We start from the raw sequence: 10818 nt of genomic DNA on the forward strand, positions 1-10818 counted from the left end.
TAATAATACTCTTATTGTTCTGGACCTATGATTTCATTGCAATTAGGAACTGGGAGTTCCCTATGTCAGTGGTGGAAACTCCCTCCACCTTTGCAGATGAGCAACTTATCTATAACTTAAAATCTAGCCTTAAAAGTTGAAGCAACTTGCCTGTAGCCACAGATCTAGAAAGTATCTCCCAGCTAGCAAGTAAAAGCATTCCACTTTGAGGAAACCCTTCATGCCTGCAAAGTGCTCTGAAGTGAGTAGTGTTATTCTCCCCATTTCATGAGGAAAGGCTAGCAAATGATTCATGAGGAGGGCTAGCAAATGATTGCATTCACCCCAGGCTTCTTCCTCTACAGCCAATGGTCTTTCCTCTCTACTATGCTGGCTACCATGCTAGCTGGAATTGACTGAATCGGCAGCCAAAGGCCTTAAACAAAGCCTTTTTGCCAAGATGGGTTTTTGCTTGAGGGAGGTTCTTAGAACAGGCCTCCTATGACTGGGTCACCCAACCAGGAGTGTTTCTATCCCAAACTGTGGCCTACGCTTCTCCTCCAGAAGGAAGGCATTTCAGGGGCACCAAATTTCCTACTATTAAGATCCCTTTCCGTGCCCCAGATCCAGCCTGGACATGCCTACCACCCACACAAAGCAACATTTCAAGGACCTCTCAGAACTAATAGTCATTGATTTTCCTGTCTTCCCATCTCCCAGTCACCCCTTTTTTATTCAACACATAAAAAAGTATTACTCATTCACTGGAGGCAGGCAGACAAGGTAGAAACTTGTGAAGCGGACTCCTCCACAGTGTAGGAATCCTCTTTCTTCATCATCCTCCTGACTAAATTGACCTAGATAGCCAGGAGGTCCCTCTTTTTCTTTTTTAAACCCTTACCTTCTGTCTTAGAATAAGTACTGTGCTTTGGTTCCAAGGCAGAAGAATGGTAAGGGCTGGGCAACTGGGGTTAAGTGACTTGTCCAGTCACACAGATAGGAAGTATCTGAGGCCAGATTGAAACCCAGGACCTCCTGTGTCCAGGCCTGGTCCTCAATCCACTGAGCCACCACCTAGCTGCCCCTCAGGAGGTCTCTCTTATGTTGAATCCATCTCTTAGTTTGAATCTTCTATGAATAGGAATAGGGCACCTAAGTGAAGCAGTGAGTAGACAACAGGCTTGGAGTCAGGAAGACTTTGTGGTGGCAAAAAATTGGAAAGTGAGGGGGTGTCCATTGATTGGGGAATGGCTGAACAAATTGTGGTATCTGATGTTGATGGAATACTATTGTGCTATAAGGACTGATGATCTGGAGGATTTCTATATTAACTGGAAGAACTTCAATGAACTAATACAGAGTGAAATGAGCAGAACCAGGAGAACACTGTATACAGAAAGTGAAACATTGTGGAACTATCCAATGTAATGGACTTTGCTATTGATGTGGGACCCTAGGTTTACCCTGCACCCCAAAATTATAGAAGTGTTTCAGGCCAAATTGTAAGCAGGAAAATTCCTTTGCTTTCTTGCATCCTTGTGACTACTAACCCTAAAACATCAAAAATTCCTGATAAGACCCCACTGCATCAAAGGGAAAGTCCCCTGAGAGAATTATCCTCCTTTAGGTTTTGAGATGGACAGAGATACATCCCCAGGGTATGCTTTGATACCATTGGTAGTATCTAAGACATCTATTTATCCCCTAAACTATGAGGGTTACCCCCTATATTTTCAGGCTGACCCTGGTCAGATGACCAACCCTTTGTGTCTGAGCACATACCTTCCTCAAGTCATGCATTGCCTATTGTAAAGAGTATAAAGACCCCAAAAGTGATGCCCTCTGGTAGGCAGCTTTCCATCCATGCTGTCCTTCCAGCCAAATTCAACACAAATTCTAAATTAATAAATTTCTCTTTTTATTTCTAAGCTAAGTTTTAGAGTCTTGCATTCTTGCAAAGAGTACCTATCTAGGTAAATGGAATTAGCTCATCCTCATTCATTGTTTAGACTCTAGCCATCAGAAATAATGTCACTCCACCCAACTTGGAATTAAGTGGGGAGGGGAAGGTCTGTTACCCACACCTGATAGTAAGTAACAAATCAAAAACAAGGTACTACCCTTTGGGCAGTCCAAAACAGTGCTGAGGCTGCCCAATTTTTCCACTTGAAATTGGAGGTGGATGCAGGAAGTAACAAAAGATGCTATCTTTTAAATATGATGATAACTTTCTGTGGAGGCAGTTGGCACTTTGAACTTGGTGTGGAAGGATCTCTAGTGAGACCTCAGACTGCTTCCCTTTGAATTGTCACATGAGTAAGTTAGGCTGACTCTCTTCCCTTGGCGTTTCTGGAGGCTCTAGCCTCAAGGAGGCCTCTCTTGCCTCTCTATTGGAGGAGGCCCGGTGGCTAGAAGCCTTGTTTAATTAACCTCTGTGCCCCTCTGGTGGGCCTCTAAATTCCACCTGGTTCAGGCCTCGGGTCTGGGCCAGAGTTTCTCTCTCTCAACTTCCCTATCTTCAACCTTCCTAATTGTAAATAAACCACCATAAAAGTCATCCTGACTTGGGTCTATTTTAATTTGAAATCGCATTAATCGATTTCTGGTGACCATACCTTAAATATCTAGTTTTCCCCTCTTACATATCCCAAACCCCAGGGGATTTACCTTAAGCCCCCCACAGCACTACTAGTAGCAATACAACAATCCAGGACACTTCTGAAGGATTTATGAGAAAGAATGCTATCCACATTGAGAGAAAGAACTATCAAAGTTGAAATGCAAAAGAAAAACATATCACTTATCACTTGTATATATGGGTATATGAATTGGGGGTTTGGCTTTAAAAGACTGCTCTATAGCAAAAATGGAAACAGGTATCACGTGATAACACATGTATAACCCAGTGGAATAACCCTCTGGGAGGGGGGAGGGAAAAGGGAAATGAATCATGTAAACATGGAAATATATTTTTAAAATAAATGAATAGAAATTTAAATAAAAATAAGATTAACCAGGGTTTGCAGGCTCCCAACCGGAAGGAAAAAAAAAAAAAGAAGACCTGAATTTAAATTTGACCTCTAGATACTTACTAGCTATGTGACCTTGGACAAGTCAATTAACTTTATCTGCCTCAGACTCCTCATCTATAAAATGAGCTGGAGAAGAAAATTGCAAATCTGGTCTCAGATACAAGATATTCAGAACTAGCCATGTGACCCTACACTGTTTGCCTCAGATTCCTCATCTGCAAATGGAGATAAATAACAGCACCTACCACCCAGGGTGGCGGAGAGGATCAAATGAGAGATAATTGTAAAGCATTTAGCCACAGTAAGAGCAATAGAAATGTTAGCCCATATCAGACTACTGCCTCAGGGAGGGGCAGGGTGAAGGGTAGGCTAGAAGAAAATCTGAATCCTAGAATGTCAGAAAATAACTGTCAAAGTTTCTACACACAACTAACAAAATAAAAATAATTTTAAAAAGATTTTTAGAGGCTCAGTGGATTGAAAGCCAGGCCTAGAGATGGGAGGTTCAAATCTGACCTCAGACACTTCCCAGCTGTGTGACCCTGGGCAAGTCACTTGACCCTCATTGCCTACCCTTACCACTCTTCTGCCTTGGAGCCAATATGGAAGGTAAGGGTTTTAAAAAAAAGTGTTTAAAAAGAAAGAAATCAAGAAAGAAAGAAAGCCAGGGCTAGAGACAGAGGTCCTGGTTTCAAATCTGACTTCAGACACTTCCTAGCTATATGACCTTGGGCAAGTCACTTAAGCCCCAGGGCCTAGCCCTTTTGCCTTAGAACCAATTCATGGTGTTGATTCTAAGATGGAAGATAAGGATTTTTTTTTTAAGTGTGTCTAGAGAACAGTTTAGTGTTGTGACCCTGGGCAAGTCACTTAACCCCCATTGCCTAGCCCTTACCACTCTTCTGCCTTGGAACCAACACACAGTATTGTCTAAAACAGAAGGTAACGGTTAAAAAAAAAAAAAAAAGATTTTTTTTAAATCAAAGAAAAAAGAAAAGAGATGATGGCTACTGTTGTTCTTGTTAGCTAGTTAAAATAAAATCCAGAAATAAATAAATGGCAATGTAGAGAGGACAAGCACAGCCAGCATTTGGAGAGAACTTAAGAAAGACTTCAAGTAGGAGATGTGAGTCTCTTGGTGGTGGAGATAAGGGAGCATTCCAGGCATGGGAGAGAGCCAGCACAGAGACACAGAAAATGGAAAACCAGGTGCAATGTAAAATGTAAAGAAGCCTAAGGCCAGTTTGGTGAAACCACCAGGTATGGGAAGGAGAGTGATATATGGCACTGGGAAAGGAACTTGGGACCAGGTTTTGAAGGGCTCTAAAAGACAGAGGAGTTTCTATTTCATCTTAGAGGTCTCCTGGTTCCTAGTCAGTCTATGATGTGATGTCTGTCCTCAGTGCAAAGTCCAGGTATACTAAAAAGCATGAAGAGTGAACTGGAGCACTGAGCAGTCAACAGAAACAAAGAAAGTTCAAGAGGATGCCTTCCTAACCTTGGGTAGAATTAGTTACCAGAACAATTACTGAACAATGGGAAAAGGACATTTACTTCTGCCTAACATTCACAGACAGTAGGCTTTCTTCCAAAGCCTCTTTTCCTTCCTCCCTCTTCTGTGGGCAGATCTAGCCTCTATGAGAGGACGACCCCAGGCTCAATACTGAGTCTTGGGGGCCTAGGAGTCCAGCCACCTGGATTTTGGGTCCAAACTTGGCTGCTAACATCACGAGGTGAGACTTTGGCTAAGTTCCGGGACACTCCTCACAAGCTTTTCAGCTTCCTCATTTGTGAAACCAGTGGGTTGGACTAGATGATCTCGAATGGTCAGTGTTCTATGTTCCAAGGTCCCTTTAGCTCTGACACTGTGTTCTGTGTTCTAAGACCTCTTCCATATATCATTCTAAGGCCCCTTCCCACTTTACAATTCTAAGTTCTAAAGGTTCCACCTTTCTGGGCTTCTGTAAAAGAGGCAGAGGACATTCTCTGTATCTCTGAAAGCCAGCAAACATTTATGAAGCACCAGCTACGTGCCAGATACTGTGCTAATACAAACAGATGCAAAAAGAGTCTTCTTTTCCTTAACCTGTGGCAGGCTTGAGGATGAGGACACACAGAAGGGATCAAAGAGGCAGAATTAATTCTCTGAGACATCAGGCTCTGGGGAAATGGCCTGGTTTCTAAGAGAATTTCCAATTCGGATCCTTACTATCTGGTCCTGTCAAAAGAGTCTCAGACCCAGGATAAGAAGGTGGACAAACTCCAGTGAGGTGGAGGGGGATAAATTCACAATTCTCATTGAAGAAATCTCCTTACTTCTGGACCTAAGGGGCGGAGATGGGGAAGGTTGTCCAAGTCACTTCACATTTACTTTGTGCCTTAAGAAACGATGAGCTGGGGGCAGTTGGGTGGCTCAGTGGATTGTTAGCCAGGTCTAGAGATAGAGGTCCTGGGTTCAACTCTGGCCTCAGACATTTCCTCTGGGCAAGTCACTTTGCCCCCATGGCCTAGCTCTTATTGCTCTTCTGCCTTAGAACCAATATACAGTATTGATTCCAAGATGGAAGGTAAGGTTTCTTTGGGGTTTTTTTTAAAGATGAGGAGATTGGGCAGCCGGGTAGCTCAGTGGAGTGAGAGTCAGGCCTAGAGACAGGAGGTCCTAGGTTCAAACCCGGCCTCAGCCACTTCCCAGCTGTGTGACCCTGGGCAAGTCACTTGACCCCCATTGCCCACCCTTACCACTCTTCCACCTATGAGACAATACACCGAAGTACAAGGGTTTAAAAAAAAAAAAAGATGAGCAGATTAATTTAAAAAACAAACAACCACTTACCTTCCTTCTTAGAATCAATACTATGTACTGGTTCCAAGGCAGAAGAGCAATAAGGGCTAGGCCATGGGGGTTAAGTGACTCTAGAATGACACAGCTAGGAAGTGTCTGAGGCCACATTTGAACCTGGAACCTCCCTTCTCTAGGCCTGGTCTCAAACCACTGAACCACCTAGCTGCGCCCATGGTTAATTTTTTTAAAACATGAAAAGATCTACATGAAATTATGAAGAGTGAAATGAGCAGAACTAAGAGAACATTATATAGACAGAAAAACTCTGTTTGAAGAACAGCTAGTGTATGTCTCCTCCAGAGAAAGACTGATAAGCAGAAATAAGGCACCTTTTTATACATCTACAGATGTCTCTTTGCCAAATGATGCCTTCTCTAATAGAAGGAGAGGAGAAAGGCGGGGACTTGCCTGGCTATTTTAATGTAACAGACAATTAGATTTCAACTAGAAAACTGAGGCAGAATATATTTTTTAAACCCTTTACTTCTGTCTTAGAATCAGAATTGTGTACTGGTTCCAAGGCACCGAAGAAGTGTCTGAAGTCAAATTTGAACCCGGGACTTCTCCTCTCTAGGCTCGGCTCTCTATCCACTGTGCTACCTTAGCTGCTCCCCAGAATATTTTTTTTTTTGAGGCAGAACATTCTTAATGAGTAGAAAAACTAAACAGAAAAAAAAGCGAATTTCCGGGGTTTCTGAATGCCTCCACACACACGCAGAAATATGATCACACTCAGTCACACACACTCATACTCACACACGCACACACCCATATCCCCCCACCCCCCAGTGTCCCCCACGTGCTCACGCCCTCTTCCTTACCTGGGAGAGCCCAGATGCCGTGTGTAGCCGCTGCTCCTGGGCCCGCTCAGCTCCTGGCCCCTGGCCAGTGCACATGAACCTCAGTCAGGCAGCTGTGTGCGGTATGGCGAGGGGCAGCCACGGGAGCCCGAAGTTCTGGGTCCTCACTCTGAAGTGTCTGTGACTTCCCTTTTCCTCCCCGAGAGAAGCAACCACTTCCTTGTGTGGGCGTTGGGGACTGCAGCCCCAGCGAGCCGCCCGCCCTGCCTTCCTCCCTCCCTCCTCGCCTCGCTCCCGCCTTCCCTCTCTCTCTCTCTCTCTCTCTCTCTCCCTCCCTCCCTCTCTCTCCCTCCTTCCTTCCTTCTCTCCCTCCTCCGGCTGTGAAGGGCTCTGCCAGGCTGCCCGCGCCCTGATCACTTCCCGTCCTGCTCTGGGAAACCCGGGAGGAGAGGTGTCTCCTCCTCCGAGCGCCCCGGGGCACGGTTCCTGGGGGGATGCTGAGAACTCGAGTCAGTTCATTCAGAGCCTCTGTAGCTATAGCACCCCCACCCAGAGTCAGAGCTGAGGGTCTTTCGGGGTAGTCTCTCCCCAGAGGAAGATTTGGAGACATCCAGTGAAAGCACGAGTGCCACGTCTGCTCTCCCCTTCGGGAGGGTTTCATGCCACGGGGCTGCACTGTGGACTTCGTAACTTCAGAAACCTGTGGTTTGTGGTAGGGTGGGGGAGGGGGCAGGATGGAGCAGGAGGATATTACCAGTGAGCAAGAATATTTTGTTCTTAATTCTCTCTCTCCCTTTCCCTCTCTCTGTCTTTCTCTTTTCTCTATCTCTTCTTCTCTATCTCTGTCAGTCTCTCTCCATCTCTGTCTCTTTCCCCTTCTCTATCTGTCTCTCTTTCTCCTCTCCTTGTCTGTGTGTTTGGGGGGGGGGGGGGGAGCTCTCTGGCTCTCTCTGGCTCTCTCATCAAATGCATGGCTTTGTGAGAGAGCTGGCCTCAAAGACCAGGGTTCAAGTTTTGCCTCTGATGTATATTAGCTGTGTGACCCTGGACAAATTAAGTTCCTTAACTTCTCTTTAATTTACAGAGAAGATGCAAACTTGGACAAGTGGAGGGGGTTTCCTTATCTGGGAGTTTCCAGTCCCAAGAAAACCACAAATCTAAACTTGATCCATATTTATTTATTTGTTCATTTTAAAGCCTTAATTTCTGTATTAGTAACAACTTTAAGACAGGATTAAGAGAATTGTCCAGGGTCACAGAGCTAGGAAGTAACCCAGATCCTCCTGACTCCAATCCACTGTGTTACCTATCTGCCCCTCCTTATTTATTTAAGTTGTCTCTCCTCAGGATAACGTCCTTGAGGACAGCAACTAATTTCTTTCTGTCATGACATCTCAAAAACCTGGCACCCAGGAGGGGCTGGAAAAAAAATGCTACTCTGATTTTAAAATACCAGAATAAGATTTATAGCTGGAAGGGCCCTTACTAGGTAAACCAGCCCAGCTCCTCCCACCCCACCCCCTCACCCCATCATACAGTTCTAGATAATGAGAAGGGAAGTGACTCACTTAAGGTCACAGCCAATAAGCTTCAGAGCCAACAGTCCATCCTAGACTGTTTTCTGACTAAAGAAGGTGAGGGTGAGAGGAAAGAGAAGGAAGGAGGAAGAAAGACAGAGAGAAAGAAGAAAGGAATAGAAAATAGATGATGAATTTGGAGTCAGAGGACCTGGGTCCAAATTCTGTTTCTGCTATTTTTTATCTGTATGATCTTGGGCATTTCTCTCAACCCTTTCCTTCTGTCTTTTTTTTTTTTTTTAATTAAACCCTTACCTTCCATCTTGGAGTCAATACTGTGTATTGGCTCCACGGCAGAAGAGTGGTAAGGGTAGGCAATGGAGGTCAAGTGACTTGCCCAGGGTCACACAGCTGGGAACTGTATGAGGCTAGATTTTAACCTAGGACCTCCTGTCTGACTATCAATCCACTGCCTGGCTCTCAATCCACTGAGCTACCCAGCTTCTGTCTTAATATCAATTCTCAAACAGAAGAGCTGCAAGAGCTAGGCAATCCCTTAAAAAAATTTTTTTTAGAAACTCTTACCTTCCATCTTGGAATCAATACTAAGTATGGTTCTAAGGCAGAAGAGTGGTAAGAGAGTAAGGAGTAAGTGGTAACTAGGCAATGGGAGTTGAATAGTTTGCCCAGGGTCATATAGCTAGGATGTATCTGAGGCCAGATTTAGCTAGGCAAATCTCTTAACCCCTCTGTGCCTCAATTTCCTCATCTGGAATGAAGGGATTGGACTAAATGTCCTCTAAGGTCCTTTCCAGTTCAAATTCTATGATCCTATGATAATGATTAAACAGGAACCTAGAATATCTGAACTTTGTAGTTTTTTCAGAACTAGAGAAATCATGGAATTTTAGAACTTTTTAGACCTTAAAAGAACATCTAGTCAGAATGCTGATCAGAGAATGTTATATAGATCCAAAGGACCTTCATTATAAAGTCTAACTGGCCCCACCTGCAGGCCCCCCTTTACAGAAGTATAAACTGAGACATCCCCCCTCCCATCACTGTGCTTTATAAGTCTGTCAGAATAGTAAAAGAACTCAAATCTTTTAACTGCTTCATGCTCCAAAATACATTTTCTGAAATCATTTTTTCTTCCACTGATCAGCAAAGACAGGTAGAGATCAGGGTCTCCTTTGTCTCTGTTCTAGGGTACATCACAGGCAAGGAGATCAGGGGCTCAGCAGTAGAGTAAACCCAAAGATAAGCCCTGACTGAGGCTGGCTCTTTAAACTCTTCTGACTCCAAAATTCATCCAAGGCTTAATCCCTCACATTCCTGACCTGTTTACCCCTTCTCACCATGTGCCTAGCTGAGTTTTGAAGTGGTTGCCCAATTCTATCACCTCCTTGCTCCAGCCCCAGTCAAATTCTCTCCCTCCTAGGCCTGGCACACCCACGATGCCAGACTGCTCACAGCTTCCTGTGGTTGCTTAGGGTTCCTGACAAACAAGGACCAATGGACAGTCTGAAGGGTGGGGCAGGGCAAGGCAGGGCAATCCCATAAAGGGACCAGTGTCCCTTTCTTTCCATGAGCCTGGGATAAGAGACCTCCTTTCTAGCTGAAGAAAGATGCCCGGCCACAGGCTTCACAGATTTGGAACTACTCCTAGACTCAGGCATTTCCCACTACATACTTATCAAATGTGCCTTCCCTTCTCCTCCCCAGTCCTCAGGAACCAGCCATGAGGCTCTGGATGGCCCCTTCACTAACAATTCTCTTGCTTAGAATAAATTCATGGCAAACAAAACAAAATAGGATTCATAAACTGTGTCATCCTCAGCCCCATAACTTCCCTCCTCACCTAGTTGCCAATTAATTGCCAAACCTAGCTGAATCTGTTCTTCAGTCCAACTCTTCATGATCCTATTTGGGTTTTCTTGGCAAAGACACTGGAGTGGTTTGCCATTTCCTTCTCCAATTCATTTCACAGATGAGGAAACTGAGGCAAACAGGGGTAGGTGACTTCTCTAGGACCACACAGCCAGTCAATATCTGAGACCAGATTTGAACTCAGAAAGACTGCTCTTTCTGAATCCAGGCTTCTATGCTCTCTATCTACTACCATCTAGCTGTCCCATCCTGCCCTCCCCCACCCCAAATCATTATATATCTATTATGTATTATTATGTATTACCTGTATGTGTACATATTAGCCATCCAGATAATGGAGAAACTCCTCGAGGTCAGGGACTGTTTCAATGTTTCAATAGTAATTGCTTAAGAAATATTTGGGCAACTATGTGACACAATAGGCTGGGCCTGAAGCCAGGAAGACTTTTCCTCCCGAATTCCAATCCAACCTCAGATACTTACTAGCTGTGTGACGCTGAGCAAGTCACTTTGCCCTGTTTGCCTCAGTTTCCTTCATTGTAAAATGAGTTGGAGAAGGAAACAGCAAACTATTCTAGTATCTTTGCCGAGGATACTCCAAATGGGGTCATGAAGAGTCAGACATGCTAGAACAACAAAAGAAATATTGAAAGGGAAGGGATGGAGGGAGGAGGGAGGGAAGGAAGGAAGGAAGGAAGGAAGGAAGGAAGGAAGGAAGGAAGGAAGGAAGGAAGGAAGGAAGGAAGGAAGGAAGGAAG

At 44.6% G+C, this 10818-nt stretch overlaps 1 protein-coding gene across 2 annotated transcripts in view; it reads right to left on the reverse strand.

Moving 5' to 3' along the window:
* Window positions 1–6949, reverse strand: part of ARPC1B (actin related protein 2/3 complex subunit 1B) — a 48163-nt gene extending 41214 nt beyond the window's left edge. For both annotated transcript variants that reach the window (XM_044659915.1, XM_044659908.1), the window contains exon 1: window positions 6675–6949. The gene's annotated coding sequence lies outside the window, so the exon portion shown is untranslated. The remainder of the gene's footprint in view (window positions 1–6674) is intronic.
* Between the last annotated feature and the right edge of the window lie 3869 nt (window positions 6950–10818).

Source organism: Gracilinanus agilis, chromosome 1, assembly GCF_016433145.1.
Source record: "Gracilinanus agilis isolate LMUSP501 chromosome 1, AgileGrace, whole genome shotgun sequence".
NCBI lineage: Eukaryota > Metazoa > Chordata > Mammalia > Didelphimorphia > Didelphidae > Gracilinanus > Gracilinanus agilis.